Below are 20,042 nucleotides of genomic sequence, written 5' to 3' on the forward strand. Positions count from 1 at the left end.
ATGTCAATGTTTATTTAAGAAGAGCCCAAGAAATTTTCTTTCTCCTATCCATACCGACCAAGACTATAACAATTTTTCTCACACTAAACATTAATATTTCAAAGGATTTCTTTTCAAGGGTAACATCTATAGCAATATCAGCCTCTAGGATAAAGAAGGATTCTTTTATTCCTAAGATAAAGTGTATATTCTTCAGTGTGCAGCTGGAAGCCTGGGGCTGCCTCACAAAGCTGTCCCTGGGGTCCATGCCCAGGACAATTCCATGGTGAGACTTTATAATGTGAAGTTCCAACAGGGACCTTGTCTACAGAAAATCCATTTTTTTATGAAAAAAGCGAAGTGTCAAATACCCCAAACATTTCTATAATTTATAGTTATCAAAATACACATTTATTTCACAACAACATACTGTTAAATAGCTTTTAAAATTTTATCCTTATTACTTCTTAAAAAGCCTCCCAGATTTATCCTGCAAGCAAATGGGCCAGTTGTTGTTTAATAATAATCTAAAAGTGCAGAATTTTGTCGGTTTAACATGGTCTTAATTTTTTGACCATGACATCGCTTTGTTAGCTGACATGAAAACTCTGAATGGCTTGAGAACTTAGTTTAGGTCCTTTATGTTATCAAAAAGAGACACATGTTAAGCTTACAGGGCATTTTAAACTTTCTTCCTCAACTTGTCATTTCAGTAAGATAACACAGGTGAAAGTCCTAGCACATACTTACAGTAAAAGTTAGTTATCATCTACATAAATGAAAATTCTTCTCGCTGAGATCTCTTTTGGTTTAAACACCAAAAGGCAATAAGACATTTCCTTAATGGAAAAGTCAGGTCAAAAGGCTAGGAAAAATACAGAAGTAGAGGTCTAGAGCTGGACTGGCTGAAGCTGTGCTCAAGTTTCTGTTCTTCAGCATGCTGCTTGGGCTCTATGACCACACATCACTAGAGTATGGCATTCCTACTTTTAAGATCCTCAGTACTGAGATTTATTGGGAACTTGGGAATTTGCATCTAAACTGAGGGGCCTCTACCATAACATAACCAATGTTGAGGAATAGGATTTATAATCCTCTAGAGAGCCTTAATTATTTGGCCACTACATCATTTTCATTAACTGGAATGAAAACTGGATGGTCTTGAGAACTCAGTGGTAATTATACAGGATATACTGACATCTGGTGGCATTGATTAAGCAAATGCTTATGAATTAATAAGCAGGGTTGTAATTAAAATGGTTGACTGAGTTGTTATTAAATATTCAGAACTCCTTGGGAGCTTTTCAAAACTTTATTTTAAAAGGCTTTGTTGCTCCCCCCATACTATCTATGATCTAGCCTGGTTTATTCATTTAAGCCTTTAGTAAAATTACGTTTTAACTCAAGGTTGATTAATCCTAGATTAATAATGATAGGTATAAACTGTTGATTAATCTAGGACTCCAATTTTAATAACGAGGCCTAAATGGTAAGCAATTTTATGGGATTATTTGATTTTTAAAGGAACACTTTAATATGGAATAAATATGATTCTTTTAGCTTCCTGCTTAGAAGCCAAAAGCAGAGAGGTGCCCACAGTAAAAATGGGGTGTGGCATGTATAGTTTCATGCTATTAAATCCTTTGACCTTTCAGAAATACATTTAATCAAGTCTAGGAGAGAATTACCACTGCCTCATTTGCTTGACTATCTCCAGAGTTGTCCATCAAGAGAAGTAAAAGAAAAGTTTCCAACCTGTTTTTCAGAGTAAGAAATGAAGACAGATTTTGACTCATCCAAACTCAGTGTCAAGTCCATGAATAGAATCTGGGAGTTGCTAAGTTTTGGTTCTTGCCACCTTTTGATGTGTGTTTCCATTTAAAATGAGTGACATGTACTCAATTGTCATGGTTTTTAAAAAATCTCTGTAAGGTCTGGCTTTTGCATCAGATCCTGGACTAAAATCATGTTTAAATTTTGTTTCCTCTCATCTTTTCCTGGTTTTGATTATTTTTTAAGAGTAGTTGATGGTCTCGTGGCACAAGCCTTCAATTTTGTATTTTGTATCTCGTGTTTTGAATTTTATATGAAATTGTGGGTTTGATCTTTGACCTCTGTTTACTATAATACTGATTTGCCACTAATTTGATAGCAAGCCATAGGGATCTACTGTAAACATGCTGCTCACTTTACACAGCTCTGTTTTACTCTTAAGTGAAGAAATATGTGTGTAGAATATAATTGAAAGGCTTTTGCAGAAGTAATAGAAACCACATAAATATTCAACTTCCCAGGTAGCACTCAGATTAATATAATCACTTTCTGTGATAGAAGGACCCAGTAAATTGGGAGGAAGTTATCAATGTAAATATGTATAACCTTGCATTTAGTTTTAACTTGGTCAATGTACTCATCCAGAAACGGGAAATATGGCTTAGACCACACAGTCCTCCCTGCCCAGCTGGCTGGGGCTCTGAAGCCCAAGAGTGCTGATCACAGGTGTGGTCAGTATGGAGGCAAGATGAACCCTGAACCATTTCATGCACTAGTCCTGGGGATGCGGGCGGGCGGTGGTGCGAGGGTCGGTGTAACAGGGCAGGAAATACACACACGGAGACATGGAGGAGAAGCCCTGCCTATGAGTGATGGTGGCAGAAGGGGGCGTCATGAAGGCTTAGTCAGGCCCACATTGTAGCCAGCGCCAAACCTGTGAGGCGAAACCTCCTCATGAACTGTTTTCCTCCCTTATCAGGGTTTCCAAAGGCGACAACATTAGTTCTTAATCCCACAACTAAAGAGAGATGAGAAGACCTTGGCGGAGCTCCAAGGAAGGTTTGCCTCAGGCAACGGCATCGCTTGGCGCCGGCCAGGATGACAGCACGGCCTCAGGAAGGTAGGGATATGACAAGGCCAGCATTTGGGGAAACTCTTTCTCATGCTTCCTGTCATGTCACCTGCCTGTGAGTTGCTGACCTAAAGATGTAAAAGATACAAACGGGTTGTCTTATCAGTTATATTTCAAGTCTTAATTTCCTCTGGGCTAGCTTATGTTATGCCCAGTTTAAGGTCACTCAGCCCCTCTAAACCTAGGCTTTGGCTACACACGGAACATCAGTTGCTTTCCTTACAGAACTTTGATTTAATACAAAAGAATTTGCTATTAAAAACGCATTTGTGATATTCAACCTGGTCTTTCTTTTCTAATTTCATTTCATTTCTCTTAATCATATTCAGAGATAGTATGAGAATGAAATCATTTGTTTGTCGAGCAAATATTTGTTGGGTCCCAGTCTTCCTTATGCATTATGCAAAGCGTCATGGGGGAGAAAAGAAATACATGCTACGTAGATGTTCCCTCAAAGAGCCTTGCAGTTCCTTTGAAGACCTGGGGCACGCACATGTGCAAAGTTAAAGAAGAGTCAAGAACCGCTGTACAATCCAACAAGGCAGGAGGTGCCACAAAGCATGGTAGGATTCTGAGAAAAAGGAATGGTCTCAACCAAAAGTGTGTGAATTCAGAGGAGCAGAAGAGAGCACTAAATACTGGAGCTCAGGAATGGTTTGCTAGCAGAGACAGTGAAGTTGAATTCAAAAGGCAGCATTCCACTGGAGAAGGGGGAGGCATTCCATGGGCCAAAAGCCAGGATGAGGTAGACAAGCTTAGGGCTTTTGGGGAGCAAGTCTAACTTAGAGGAAAAGATTCATGATCGTGTCATGTGGTGCAGGAGACAGGAGTTCCCGTCGTGACTCAGCCCCTTACAGCTGTGTGACCTCTAGCCGCTCTCTTAGCCAGCTACCCCTGAGCATATTCACCTGTCAACTGGGACCACCTCCTCCTCTGACTTGCATGAGGGGCACCACAAAGATCAAATGAGATAATAGGCATGAAAATGTTCTGTGATACCAGCATAAGAGACAGATTATAGAAAGCCTAAAATGCCAGCTGGGGCTGACTTTAATCCTTTGAGTAATAAGAAGTCGTCGAAGGTCTTTGAAGAAGGGAGTGAGTGACATGATGAACAAGGTGTAAGGAATCTAACTCCCTTCTCCAGCTCCTTCCTGCAGCCCAGCAATCAGTCTCTCTTCTCTGCTGACAATTTTCTGTGATGTCAGTTCAATATCTCCTGCAGGTGCTGGGAGGGAAATCCATCCCAGCTCTGGGGAAGGGCTGTGCACACCTTGAAGCAATCATGCTGCGTAAATCAAAGGCCTTGCTGCCCCTTACTCCTCCCATTCACTTGAGCATATCTATTGTTTTTGGAACTTCATCCAATTTATTCACATTTTAAGATGCTTCATACTATGTACAGACATTCTTGTACCATATCACCAGAAAGCATCCTTGTTTTATAAAGCACTGTCTTTGACCAGATAGCTCAAAAGATCATTAGCCCTTTTCCCCACTTCACTGCCCTGCTGAATCCAAACACACTTCTAAGCCTCTATAATCTTTTTAATATTATCCACCTTGGAGATGAATAGGTTTACTTTTTTCTTATGTTTGGATGTCACTTTAATCACTGCTAAAATTCATATTATAGAGTTTAACAGTCATGCCATTTTGCAACAAGTCAGAAAATCAGTAAATACCCAAAATCTTAATCAAATAGCTAATTTTTAAAAACATAGTATTCAATTGAGTCTTCCTTTCTTTGTTTGATACAATTGAAAGGTCTGAAGAAATTAAAGGCCAACATTTAAAATCCTCTTTGACTTCAGGAGTGTTTACATGATTTTCAGTTATTTGTGTAGGTAAATGAATGAATGAGTGAACTGAAATGGCTAGATCTGGAAAAGCGTATTTCTTCTTACATCATTCATCTCATTAAGGAGTCAGGAAACTTTTTCTACCGAGCCAGATAGTAAATATTTTCAGGTTTGTGGGCCATATGGGGTTTGTCACAACTGCTCAGTTGTGCCACTGAAGCATGAGAGCAGCCACTGACAGTACAAAAGTGATGGGTGTGGCCAATTCCAATAAAGTGTTATTTACAAAAATAGGCAGTGGGAGGATTTGGCCTTTGGGTTGGTCTAGTTCATTTGGTCTCAAACTGTGATGTGCCTCACAATGACCTGAGCAGTAGTGACAAGAAAAGATGCCCAGACCTCAATTCGGATGCCATGGGTTTGGGCTGAGGCTGGGGCTCCCAAGTTTATTCTGATGTGCCAAAGTGTGAGAACCTCTGCTCTTTTCCCGTAGAAATGCAGCTCCAAAGACTGTATCAACTGGTAAAATTTTGATAAGAGACTCATAAAAAGGAGGTTGAGACAAAAGAATCAAAACTGGCCCAGTGAAGATTAGAATGTTTAGAACTGAAAAAATAAAGCAATTTCTACATTTCTAGAAATTTTAGGGACCAATAATTTTGATCTATAATTCTAGTTAGCATCAGTTCCTATAAATCACCTAAATGGTCACATTCAGATAAATTACAGAACTATCACAAAAGCTAAATAATATTTTGGATTTAGTCCTTATGGTATAAATTGAATTTAAATAATCTCAACTGCTTTTAAAAGGTTTATCAGCCTTCCAGTCTCTAAAATAGTTTACTACTACTATTATTAAAATGATCACAACCAAAAAAATTACTTATTACTAAGAGCTTTACAGCGCATAAAATACCCATTGTTTTAGCATAGCATCAATTGATACTTTGTAAATCTGTTCCCAGACTTTTTCCAAAAGCTTGTTGAAAGCTACTCAGCAAAGCAATGAAAACATAGAAAATATTTTTTTCCATATAGAAATTGAGAGGAGCATGGGCCCCACCCTGTACAAAAGCATTTCTCATACAAAGAAAAACACTCAGATTATAAACAGATGGCCAATCATATGACAATCAATTAAAATATATCAGGTGAGATCTGGTTCCAAATTTGAATTCCATTTTGTTGGCTAACCCCCAGAGTTTCCTTCAGAGTGGGATGCGTGGCTATGTGGAACTGTGGGCCCCAGCCACTCCCTTTCCTAACCTCTCTGCATGGCAAGGATGAAGACTGCTGCATAGGCCGAGAACTTGGCATAAGCAGAGAATGCAAGATGGGCTTGCACGAGTCTTGAGCTCATCTGCCGGCTGGTGGTGATGGACAGGGGTGAACTATAGCCTTTCTTGGCTGGTGGATGGATTTCCATTTGGTGCTCCTTTGTTATTCAACTCAAAGCTAGTAATTAAAAAAATTTTTTATTATTAACCTTCTTTCCTCTTAACAGTATGCTGCCTGCCTGGCATACTGTACAAATACAGACCAGGTTTTTTAAAAAAATCAGGGTTCCATTCTTGACTTTTAACATTAGATTGATGAATATTTATGTACAAATTGCCTCATTACCCTGCACTTTGATTTTTGATAAATGGGAGAATTATATTTTTAATGTATTTAATTACAAGACAATAAACAGGTTAATCTTGGCTGTAAGGCAGCTGGGGATTAGAACAGAGGAAATTCAATAATCTGATATTTTAAATTGTTTTTGTAAGTGATACAAAGCTGTTTTAAATATGTGGTTAATGATGCAAGACTTTAATGCTTGTATAATTAAGAAATTATTTTTGTATTTGCATTTGGCAAATATAAACTAACTTATAAATGCTTAATAACATAGTAATGATCTCTGTATGTGTCCAAATCCTCTTAAACCCAGAGCACCTCCTCCCAATGATGACACATTTAGTACTCTCTGGTTTTTATTGTGAAAAGCTGCTAATCCTCTACTTGTCCTCACTAAAGCAAGTACTGGTAATCTCACTGGTTTCATTCAAAGGAAGGTAAGCCACACATGAGACCCTTTCTGAAGCTTCTAGTAATGCCTAACAAACCATCTCAGCAATGAACGAGTGTCCACCACACACCAGAACTGCCGACCCTGTTCAGTGCATGGTCCACAAATACCATAATATTCTGGAACTGGTTCTTAGAGGTCAAACTTGTAACTGGATTTTCCCCAAAGAGAGTGGAATAAAATGCCTTAACGTTGGCTTGATTTAGTTTTTCCCCCATAGAATTAGCATCATGGCTCAAGAATGTTGGTTTACTACCAAACTGATATTTTATCTTAAAGTCACAATACTTTTAAACAATTTATTCCTCTGGATCGTATTCCCTCAGCTTGAAATCAACCCCTGTATTTCTCTCGTATTGTGATCCAAGAAGAAACACATTCATATTACATCTAAGATGCATCTCCCAGACCTCCATAAGATGGCTTTCACTTTTGATCTCTATGTTAAACAGAGAGTTACTTATCCATATCTCCTACTTAAAAAGTGGAGAGATCATTAAGTGGGTACTTTAAGGAGAATCTTGCTGAAACATTTTAGGGCCCATAAAATAAAATAAAGAACAAATCATTCATCCTAAAGGAAGACTTTTCATGTGCATGTATACTTTTTCCCTTCTCTTACTTCTTCCATTAAGCACCAAACGACAGTATATCAACATCTCAAATAAACAAGATTCCTCTGTTCCAAAACAAAGAAAAGGGAGGTAACAAAGATTCTCTCCTGGGAGAATTTATGTCTTCAACTCTCTCTTCTCCAGGTGACAAACCGTCATTTTTTAAGTCATGTATTCTCCCTCCTCTATTGTATGTGCTGAAATCCTATTCATCCTCTGACACTTTACTCCATATCTCATATTTCTGATAATATATTGTATGCAGATTAGTCTTCAGTTGTTGTCTGATGGTTTCATATCTGTGTTTCGTGGTTTGCCCAAAGTCACATAGTACATGCTTTGAGAAAATGAAAGTCCATGGCTGCTGACTCCCAAATTCTAGGATCTTTCTCTCCACATATTGCATCTCCTTGAACACTGTTCTTTGTTACTCTTTTCTCAGAAGGGAGAGAATGTCCTTTCCCCAAAGGACTGTAACCTACATTTCATGTGCTGTCAAACTACTTTGTTTCTATAAGTTACGTTCTTCTGTTTTCTACTCCTTGGATTTCTTCCTTTCCTTCAGGAGCTCCTAATCCTCTGCTCTTTCCAATTTTGAAGTTCCCCAAATACTGTCTTTAGTCACCTTCTTTTGCGCTCTCTACCTCGGTGACTTCATTTATGCCTGTGAGTTCAACAACTGCTCAACTGTAGATGATTTAGCTTAAGCCTCTAGCCCTCAACTTTCTCAAGTTTTATTATTATGTATTATGGTACCTGTTTAACATCTACAATATGTTTTTTTAAAGATGATCACGTCATTTTTCTTGTATCTCCTCCTATCTTACCAAGTTCTCCCAGGCAAGAATCCCAAAGACATCTTTTCTTTCTCCATCCCCGCACTCAAACACTGACAAATCTTAAGGGTCTTTTCCTTTTCCACACCCAGTCGCATCCCACTTCCTCAGGGCCTCTTCATGTCTCTCCTGAACAACTGCAATAGATGATACCTCACTCAGTTTCTCACTTCCTGTCTCCCTGCTCCAATCCTTCCCACGTATCACTTGAAGCAAGGAGTAGATGATGCCTGAGCAGAGGAGGCAAGGCCAGGAGAGTACCTTGACCTTAAGCAGATGGAAAACCAACATTTAAGGATTGGGTCAGAATAGTTCAATATTTTTAAACTACTGAAAAATATTGGTAGAAGAGAAGAAAGAGGAGGGAGAGAGACAGAGAAATCCTGAAGGAATAGCCTGAAAGCCTAGGCGGAGAAGTGGGAGGGGCCAAATACTGAAGAGGTCAAAGAGAGTATTTCTTTATCTCTGGTATGTGCCTTCTATCTTACCATATCATCAACAAGGGATAATACTTACCATTAGAGCAAAAAAACCAAAATTGATAGCCACTTCATTTTGGTTTTTATAATTAGTTGCATCTGTCAGAGTAATAGTTCTCAAAAAATTGACAGAGGAAGAAGTCAGCAATATTAAATAGGATATGAACCTCAATCCTGGGAATGTACTAAAGTGTTCTTTTTATGAGAGCAATAATTACTACTGTACTAGTCTCAATGCAATCTCTTTTATAAGGTTGTACTGTGTATATTTATCCTCCCATGCTAAAAAATTAAGTGTTAGGTTTTATTAGCCCCAGGTAAACATTTAGATTTTATCAGAAAAAACAACAATAAACAGGTATTTCATGTAATAATATACACATTGCATCCTTGAAACCAAGTGTTTCCCATTCGACCACACTTTAAAGTCATTCACAACGGAATTGAGAAATGGCAGAATAAGCCATTAAACCATTCAACACTCCTGGGTACATTTAATCTCCAACCAAAAGGTAATCAGCCCTTAGGAGGGTTTACACATTACAGAATGAAAGCATCTTTATTTAGAGCAGATTTTTGCCAACTGTGGTTTCCAACCTATTAGTGAGTTGTGAAATCAATTTTGTGGGTAACAAGCAACATTTTAAAAAAGAATGAAATAGAACAAAATTAAAATGTTGGTGTGCATGGCAAATTGTAAGGGTGGTATTGCATGAAAGTCGCATTTCAGTAAATATATGTGTATATATATGTGTGTAGCACTGAGTTACAATGTAAAAGATGTATCTTTTTTGTGTGTTACACTCAAAAATGTTTGAAAAACAGATCTAGGGCAGTATAATATGCTTCCTGCTGCTTAAACACCAGCAGCAGCAGGGAATCCCACCATACTATGCTACCTTACATCAGCCTACCTAACCCTGAAGTAGCTGCTTTAAAAAAAATACCCTGCCTCTCTCCTCTGCTCCATCTTCAACACAGTTCATACACCAGTGATTCTCAAAGTGCTGTCCTTGGAACCCCAGAGGTCCCTGAGACCCTTTCAGAGAGTCTACAAGTTCAAGAGGATTTCATTGTAGGACTAGGGCATCGTTTGCCTCTTCACTGGGCTGACAGTTGGGTGGGTGGAGCAATGACCAAAGGGGTAAAGCCACTGGAGCCCTAGCACCAGTTGAGGCAGTGGCACCAACTTGCAACATTTGTGGATTTTTCTTAAAGGGCCAAATTAGCTTAAAAATGACCTTGATAGAGCAGCAGAAAGCATTCATTTCATTAAATATTGACTTGAGCACATATTGTTTTAATATTCTGTGGGAGGAAATGGGGAGTTCTCATAAAGGCCTTGATGCGTCCTGATTATGATGGTTGTCTCAAGGAAAGTGACTTTTGTTGTGAGTTGAATGAGGTGCTTTTTAAGGGCATGCCATTTTTACTTGAAAACAAACTATGCTTATTCAGATGTATTTGGCAAACATTTTCTCTAAAATGAACAAAGTGAGACTATCGCTTCAAGGAAAACAACTGAAAGTATTTATTGCCAATAATAAAATTCCAGCTTTATAGTGAAAATGAAAATTTTAGAAAACTTGACAATATACCAATGCTTAAAGAACTTTTTAGAATGAACTCAATGGTGATATTAACAAAAGTGATTGTTTGATATTATATAATGATATGTGCCAGAGTTTGGAAGATATGCATAACTAGGTGAATCAATATTTTCCAAACAACCAATGTGTGATAGAAACACAAGATAGACCCGGGGATTTTAAAGGAATGAAGTACCAAAAGTCATCGGTATGCTTTCAGAATCCACCAACTTTTAAGAACCTAACCTTTAAGAAAATATCACTTGTTGAATTCTGGTGTCAAATCAAAAAGGAATATCCACAATTATATAAAAGGACTTTTAAAATACTCCCCCCTTTTCCAGTTGCATATTTATGTGAAGCCAAATTTTCTTCATATATCTCAACCAAAATCATGTATCACATTAGATCGGATGCAGAAGCAGCTATGGAACAACAGCTATTTTCTATTAAGCTAGACATTAAAGAGATTTATCAAAATGTAAAACAATGCTTCTTTTCTCACCCTTCTTGAAAGTCTCTTATTTAGGTAATTAAATAATGGGCTTATTATATTTGGTGAATAAATCAATTTAAATTTTTCTCAGCTCTAATTTCTAATACAATAAGCATTGATAGATAACAGCACATATAAACAAAAGATCTTTGGGGTCCTCAATGTCTTTTAAGAGTATAAAAAGGGTCCTGAGACCAAAATGTTTGAAAACCACTGTCCTAGACCTCCTCTCTCAAATATCACCAAATGCAAAAACACAAATACATATTAAAGCTTCAGAGTCAATAATCAATTATACTGTTTAAGAAGAGCTTACTAACAGGTGTGCATAGGGCATATTTAAAGCCATTTCTGGGTATGAAAAATAAATTTCCTAACTGAAGAATATTTAATATTCATGTCACATAGTAGGCAAGAATGACATATGGCCCCAAGTAAGACCCTCAATGTTTTCTCTCCTGCTGATTTTGATTTTAAAGTGTTCACTTCTAATTACTATACTGTCAAACTGGATATCATGCACAAACATAACCTTTCTTCATCAGCGGAAGCCACAGTTCTAATCTGACACTTTAAATGCCTCATCTTGTCTGAGATGTTTATCACACATGATGCAAACTGCCTGCCAGTGCTCTCAACATCGAGAGCTCTTCTTGATGAAATGCTAGTGTGAGAACCCGTGTGCTCATGCCCCCAGAACGCTGCAGAACAGACATTACCCTGCGACGGAAGTTCATATGAAATCAACATGATTTAATTATATTCATCACACTGAAAATCAAATTCTATGCCAATGATACATGGCACTTAGAGCTTATTTTACAAACATTAACTAATTAATCTGCAAAACATCCCTGAGAGGCAAGACATAATGATATATGAGCTGACAACCTAATTATGTCTAATTATTTGTAAGACTTTCCCCTTCCAAGTGTTTTCTACTGCCAGTTCAGAGAAGTGGGCCTGCTACATGCTTGAATCCAATGTGGAAATCAGCTACCACATATTCCATTGAGAATTCTCTTGCTACAAGGCCCCCACATTTCCTTTTAGAACAGATCAACCTGTACCATTTTCCACTAGAACAGCTCATAGAAACTCAAAGCCCCCAAACATTAATATAGTGCTGAACTCACAGTTCTAGATCTTAAATGATATTCTTTGCTCCTTTTTCACTCCCAAGAAATTTTTATTATTATCCCTAATGCTTTGACTGGTTATGTTCTATTGTCCTTTTTTCTTCCCACAGCATCTGTTGCCCCTATAAAGATACTCACAAACACAGGCCCACAGGAAAGAAACAAATGCAGTTTCTTTCCTCCAAATTTTGTAATCAGAAGGCCAAAGCAGCCCCTTCCATCCTTTCTTTCCTGTTGCCGGCCTAGCTGGAATGATTCTGGGGTTTCCTCAAGCTCCCCACAATCTCTCACTTCTCATTCTACTGAAAGCTAGGCAACTGTATTCCATCTGATAATTCCACCTTGGCTTCTTATTTTTCTCTTCAGCAGCAAGTTCGGCCTTCAAAGTGAATGCCATATGTTATAAAACATTGCTAGAAGACATGGTGTGATGTGGGAGGTTAACCATTTTTGAGAAAAAAGAAAGATACTATGCAATTATGCTTAAAATGCATATTTCAGAAATGGGAAATAAACAACAATTCCTATGAGAGTCATAATAGAGTTCTCCAGAGAAATAGAACTAACAGGCTGTGTGTGTGTGTGTGTGTGTGTGTGTGTGTGTGTGTGTGTGTGTGTGTGTATGTGTGTGTGTGTATGAGAAAGAGATTTATTTTAAGGGACTGGATCAGACCACGGTAAGGAGTAGCAAATTCAGAATCTACAGGTAGGCTGGCAGGCTGAAAATTGCAGCAGAGGTCGATATTGTAGTTCAAATCTGCAGGCAAAATTCCCTCTTCTTGGAGGGAACCTCTTGGTCATAGGCCTTCAGCTGAATGGATGAGGCCCATCCACAGGACAGAGGGTAATCTACTTTACTTTACTCAGTCTACTGATTTAAATGTTAATTGCATCTAAAAAAATGCCTTCTCAGTAACATCTAGAGAGGTGTTTGACTAAACAGCAGTACCAGAGCCTAGGCAAGTTAACAAACTTATCTTCACAACAGCCCACCTTGTTTGAGAAAGCATTTAACACAAACAATCTGTATTTTTCATCTTTATAATCTTACCAGCTAACAAAGTACCTTCTATATTAGGTGTTCACTATTTACTCAGTGGTCAAGTAAATTAATGTGTACTAGATCTGTGTTTCCAGTAAAATTGTAAATTTGAGGGCAATATTTCTCTTGCATTTTCCTATAAATATGGCAATCATAAAACCTAAATTTTCCAGTGTTCTTCTAATTTCGAATGTTCTGTCCTATTGTCACACATGTGTCTTGGTTTTTAATTGTAGAAAACATGGTTACCATATCTCTAACAAGTAGTTTCATGCTGAACCACAGTCCTTAAGTCTCACAGAATACTTACTGATTGAAATGGAATTTCCAGCAAGTGGGCATTTTATTTAAAATATGACAAAATACAACTGGGGGAAATTATCATTTCCCTTCTCATTTATTCCTGAGACACAAAGTTCAATCTGGTTCTTGTGTTTTACATTTTCCATGTCCAGTTTTCAGGGTGTGGTTATAATGAGTTGCCGAGCCAATATGAAGTAAGATACTTGGTAATCAAGGACAAGTTTAAACAGTGTTGAACATTTTTTTAGGGTGAGTGAACATGCAGGTAATGTACCCAGGAAAGGGCTTGTATAGAAAGGGAGGGACACAATTAGACAAATAGAAATCCCTGTTTATGGATTCTCTGTGTCGGCAATAAAACCTTCTTCTTTCAGGAGGAAGGTTGATAAATTTTTTTAAGATATAAGAAGACAGTAGAATCAAAAAAATAAATAAAACATTAAGAATTGTCCTTTTTCCAATAAAAATTACTTGGGGCTTTTCTGGACCTCTGAAATTATTTTTCTACTTTATAATCTGATGTGATTTTTAAAACTGCTGGTTTGTTCCAAAATGATATCTCAAAGGAGTACAAGTTATACCACTTGGAATTTGGATAGCCTTGGTGAAAATTTAAAGTTATTATAGAAAAATGAGTGATGAATTATCTTCAAGGAAGCCAGAAAGTACTTGAACCAAAAGCTTTCAGATATTCAGTCAAAAAATTAGCAAGATTTAGTGGCAGCCTGAGTAGAGGGTTGAAGATATGGAAAGGATGAAAGATGTCTTAGCTGTGGTAGAAGACCTGAATTATGCTAAACTCTTTATTAGAGACCAAAAAATCAGGACAGAGAGCCAGTTTGGAATATTTAGTAGAGGACTGAAGGTGATGGGTGATTCTGAGCATGTTGAATTTAAGTGAAACATGAGATGCCCTGTAAACAGCCATAAATACAGAACAAGAAAGCAGGTGAGAAATCAGCCAGAGCTGAAGTTTCCAGGATCTTTGCTATAGAATTTAAATAAACGCCAAACCATTGCCATGGTTATCCCTTGCCTCACCTATATTTACCAAGCCACAAATGTACTCTTTCTGGACTCCAGCTGGATGATGGGGGTGGCGGGGGGGAGTTGGCAGGCCCCTGTACCTGGTCTCTGCACCTTCTGGTACATGGGATTGCTCACTCCCCACCTGGGATGCTCTTTTCTTTTCCCCAGCTCCACACCCCACTTCAACTCAGCCTTCATATTTCTGGATGCCAGTTCCCTGACTGCCCTCTTACACAACACACACACACACACATTCTTGTGTTAGGTTAGTTGCCCTTCTACTATGAGCTTCTAGAGTACTGAGTATTTATTTCCATCATTACGTTATTATAAGGTCCTGCTTACTCATCTGCCCATCTAAATTGAAGTTAAGGTTCCCAAGTGCAAGCATGGCATCCTTCCTGCTCATTTTTATATTCCCACCTCCATTACACTTAGTAGGCACTCAACAAATTGACTGTACAAATGAATTATCAGAGAGTGTTGAGTATAGGCAAGATGAGATCATAGTATACAGAACTCTCCAAGAGCATGTCTGCTAAGAGGATGATAGCTGATTCTGTCAAATAGTTGATGAGAGTTGATACTACAGATAATAAGTTTGTGAGGCTCTTGGAAAATTGATTCCCTGTTGTATATGTGTATCTTGTGGAATGGATGTTGAGGTTATGGTGTTCTGTCTGATGCAGGTTTTCTGGTGAGACATGTAAAGGTAAAGCACACCCATGAGTATAGTGGGCATGTCTTCTAAGAAGCTGGAAGCCTTTCTCCAGACAGCCACCTGGGAAAGAAGTGGGTCTTCAGACAGGAAGCTGCACTGAAGGGTGGGGAAGGTGGGTGGAAAGAGAGGCTGATCCCTTCTTAGTCTGGAGCTAGGCCTTCCAAAATAGCATCCACTAGACACACGTGGCTTTGAGCACTTGAAATGCGCTGTCTGAATTGAGATGTGCTCTGAGTGTAAAATACATACTAGATTTCAAGCTTAGTACACAAAGCATTAAATATTTAACTAACAATTTTTATATTGATTATGTGTTCAGATGATGTTGAGTATAGTGAGTTAAATAAAATACATTATTAGAATTAATTTTACCTGTTTCTTTTCACCTTTTTAATGTGGCTATTAAGACTTTTAAACTTCCCTATGTGGCTTACATTATATTTCTTTTGGACAGCTTGGGCTAGACTTAAGAGGAGTTCTAGGCATCTCAAAATGTCCTCCTGGGTGGAGCTGCTAAGGCAGCAGATGGGATAGGCCTGAAGACTGAAAATAAGCCACAGCTAATAAAAGTAGGATGACCTATGAGCATCTCTGCTTTGTTTCCTCCATTAGTAAAGGGTTTCTTTCCAGTGTCTGCTCTGTGCTGGGCACTGCGCTAAGTATTGGAGCTACAAGGAACCAGAGGGAGATGGTCCTGCACTCAGGAAGCATGCTATCTAGCTCCATGATTGATTTTTCTTCCACTACTGCTATCGAAGGAAAGCCAGTGGAGGAAGGAAGCACATTCATTATTATTTTTGTTTGTTTGTTATTGTGATTAAATTTGTTGCATGTTTACTCTATGTCAGGTGTGCTAAGCATTTTTAATGCCTTGTCTCACTGAATCTTCATTTATAATCCTACAGAGAAAAAACTACTATTATTCCCATAAAGAGGAAGAAATTGAGGCTTGAGGAAGTAAAATAACTTTACTGAGGACACACAGCTAGCCAAGGACAAAGCCTAGGCTGAAGCTCAAGTCTGCCTGAATCCAGTGTACCACTGCTGGTCACTATACCTGCACACACTTACAGAGACACAGGCACCAGTCACACTAATGGCTCCAGCATGTGGAAATGCATGACTTGATACTTAACATATTTAATCCTCGCAATGACCCTAAAGAGTGTGGTTCTTGTGGTTGTTATTATTCCTATTATACCACCGAGGAATCTGAATCCCAGAAAAGTGAAGTAACCTGTTCTAAATCAGAGAGCTACAAAATTGTGGCATTATTTGAATCTTAGTTCTCCTACATTTAATTTCTTTCTCTAAATATTCCATCTCTCTAAAATGCCCACAAAAGTTGTTTTTTTCCAACATGTCTAGTAGGTGACAATCAATGCTCTTTTGTTAAAGACTCCCAGATATCCCAAGATATTTTAGGGGAGAGGGATTAGTACCTTCTAGAACTACTCTCTCTTCCCCTAAGCAGCCAGGGAAGAAAAAACTGTTTGATGTAATTCAGAGAAGATCAGAGTTCACCTGGGCTCATCCTTCCAAGGTGGAAATATTCCATATGATCATCTGGTCCAAACCATTCACTTCAGATGAGAAAATGAGGCAGGCCAGGAAAGTAAACTGACCTGCCCGATGTCATGCAGCTGGCTAGTGGCAGAGCCAAGTTGTAGCACATGTGGTTTCTCAGAGCATATTACTCTCTCCATAACCGACCCTGCCTCCTGAGGACAGAGGAGGGCCTGAGGGAAATTCGGGGGTAGTCCTGGGGCGCTGCCCCATTGGCTGACAGGAGGCAAAGCCTACACATCTCATCACACGCACAGTTGTGTCGCATCCTATGCCCCACCCCACCCCTAGTACCAAACACAGCACTGAGTGAGGCCCTTGGAGAGAACTACCAGAAGTGTCATCACATCAGTGCAGTGGACCCAGCCGAACAGGATGACTGGTATAAAAACTGCACACATGAAAATGGTAGAAGCTTTTTCTTTCATTGCTTTTCTTTCTTTTAATCATGTGCAAATCCAGGCTTTTTAGAGGTAGTGTGTGTGACTTGGTAGAGCAGCTGTGAAACTTGACCGGCTAGGCAGGTTTAGGGAGTTGTGTTTGGGAGGAGACGCCTCCAGCAAACACAGACGACACTGCATGCTGATCCTGGAAAATTTCATACACACTAAAAAAATGTTAATTGGCAATCTGGGCCAAGTTGCTCCTAGATGCTCTCCAGGCATCAAGCTCTTCAATGGCACAGGTGCCCACCACGTCACCACTCACTGTCTGTCTCTGTACATGCTTGCACTTTCCACTTTTGTCCACTTTTATTCCCAACACTCGTTTTGGTCACACTCTGCCCTCAGGGCCTGCTCGAGGATCACGACTTCCTTGAAACTTTCCAGACCATGTTCAACCTGCTAATCCTTTTTCTGGAATCTAAGATTAATATCCTCCTGCATCTAGCACTTAGTTACCTAGTTTATAGTTGGTTTATACTTATGTATCTTTTTATGTGTATGTTCTGTGTCCTAAACCTTAATTAAGAGCACATAAGAGAGACAGATCTAGTTTCCCCTGTGAATTCCAAATTCCTTCCTGGTACAGAGCCATGTGAGCAGCCGGCACTCACTACACCTGGAATGTTGATGATGATGATGGTAGTGGAGGAGAATGAGAAGGAGAGAAGGAAGATGGAAAGTCAGTTTTGTTGAAGTAGAATGGTCACAGAAACTTAGAGAACAAATCAAATTTCTATAGAGCTCAAATTCCCGGCCAAAGAAAAATGGTAAAGATAATCAAATTTTATGTCGGTGAAACTTCCGCCTGGCACATGTGTCACATCTGTTTCATGGGCCATTTTATCAGTATGAAATGCCAAATAGGATTGTCTCCTTTACTCCCATCCTTGAGAAGCTCACTGTGATGGTTAGTTTAAAGTGTCAACTTAACTGGGCCACAGGGTACCTAGGCATGGGCTCAGACATTCTGGGTGCATCTGTTAGGGTGTTTCTGGGTGAGATTAGCACTTGAATTGGTAGACTGAATAAAGCAGATTGCCCTCCCTAATGTGGGTGGGCCTTGTCCAATCAGCTGAAGACAGGAATAGAATGAAAGGTCGAGTAAGAGGGAACTCCTACTGCCTGGCTCTGGATTGGGGCAACGATCTTTTCCTGCTTCAAACCTGACTCATCTTTGGTTTAGCCCTCCAGGTTCTGGACCAGAACCTATGGCTCTCCTGGATCTCCAGGTTACTGACTGCAGAACTTGGGAATTTTCAGTCCCCATAATCGAGAGAGAGACAGAGACAGAGAAAGAGAGAGGCAGAGAGATCCCATTGATTTGTTCTCCCTGGAGAACCGACTAATATGCCTGCCTACCTGCACTGTCTCTACTGAGCAGCAGAAGTCCTGACTCCACCACAAACCAGCAGTGAACATTAGATAAGTAATTGAACTTCTCTAAGCTGAAAATTTTTATTTTGCTTTTTACAAATGCAAATTTTAAAAGTACTTTTAAGGAACACAAATGTTTTGCCTACTTCACAGAGCTTTTGTGAGGATCAAGTGAAATCACAGATGTGAGAGTGTTTGTGACTATAAACTGGAAGGGAAAGGTAATACCAGGATGTGGGTAACTCCCTCATGACCTCAGATTTGTGGCCATTGTCTAGCCCTATTCTTCTCACTTCAGGGCACTCATTGAGCAATTACATCTAAAATCTGTTGTATTGATAGCTAAAATTAAATATTTTATTTCTGAAATTAAGGTTCTTATCTCACTTCCCTCAATACCTTCTTCAGTTCAGGACCAGACTCATCAGCCACGACCCTATTATGTGGTATGATTTGAGGGGCAATTTTGCATGCCCTACCTCCATCCATCCAAATTCTTACTCCTTTCTCTAACTCTTTTGGGTTAAGACATCATGTTACCAGGCAAGACCATTTAGAAAGCAAAAAACACAGAAGATCTATTATATTAATATATTTGCATGGATTCATTCCCAGATGCCTGTTTGAAAGTAGAAAGCAAAGGAATGAGATGTGAGACAGTACCATTTAAGATGAGGCAAAGGGAGACTTTAGATGGGGTACTGTCTGGGGAGGACCAGCCCAGGTGGGACACAGCCCTGGGAAGCCCTACACAATCAGATGTTAGTAAAGGCAGTAAAAGTGCACATGAAGGACAGCAGATGAGGGGCAGTAAGGAAAGAGGTCTCGAAAGAAGTCAAAAAATGGTCAGTCCTATAAGGGGGTGGGCATTACATTTTGTCAACTGGACACCTGTTTTATGCCTGGCTCTGTAAATGTTTCTCCAGGCCTGAAACCAGATACTTTTACCATCTCCCTCCTCCCTTGGTATCTCCCACCTCCCTCATGATCTCTCACTAACTCTCTGCTGTTTTAAATTCCACGTTTCTTGGATCCTGCCTTCACGTCTGGTTCCCAAAGATACCTGTCCTGAGGCCCTGAAGGTCACACCTGTGCTCCACTTTCATCCTGGGTGCACCCAGAAGGCTCCCTCCCACTTTGAGAATCATCTCCTTCTAGTGTGGATGTTCCCAACACTCCCCTTCCCCAAAGCCCCCTGTGGCTTCAAAGTGATGTGCAAATAAATAACACTCCTGGCTCTCCCTTGACAGACTCCTAATCTGCTCCTGATCTGAGGGCCTTTTTAGTCTTCACTAACATTCCCATATTGAACTAGAGCTTATTGAAATATCATCATTAACTATAATCTGGCTGTCACACTCAACATTCACCTGAAACCACTCAGGCAAAGATGGCCCATGACTTTTATTGGTCATTACTGCCAAAGCTAATAAGCTCATTTCATTTATTGCCTCAGTGTCCTCTGTCACCGATGGAATTAGCCAACACACTCTCAGTTTGGTTACTCTCTCTTGCCTGTTTCCATGACACTGCTCTATGCTGGTTCTCCACAACATCAGCTATTGCTTTCACCTGCTCAGCAACCCTTTTGTCTCCTTGACAGTTGCCCTCACCTCCCTCAATAGAGTGGGTGTATGACCCAGGT

The 20,042-nt window shown here is 39.4% G+C and overlaps 1 long non-coding RNA gene across 1 annotated transcript in view; it reads left to right on the forward strand.

The window, feature by feature from the left end:
- LOC130682853 (uncharacterized) overlaps nucleotides 1-3,443 on the forward strand; it is a 49,578-nt gene extending 46,135 nt beyond the window's left edge. Inside the window, exon 3 of the long non-coding RNA XR_008996234.1 lies at nucleotides 2,743-3,443. This is a non-coding gene — a long non-coding RNA (uncharacterized LOC130682853). The remainder of the gene's footprint in view (nucleotides 1-2,742) is intronic.
- Nucleotides 3,444-20,042: the final 16,599 nt, after the last annotated feature.

Source organism: Manis pentadactyla, chromosome 3 (genome assembly GCF_030020395.1).
Source record: "Manis pentadactyla isolate mManPen7 chromosome 3, mManPen7.hap1, whole genome shotgun sequence".
In the NCBI taxonomy this organism is placed as follows: Eukaryota; Metazoa; Chordata; class Mammalia; order Pholidota; family Manidae; genus Manis; species Manis pentadactyla.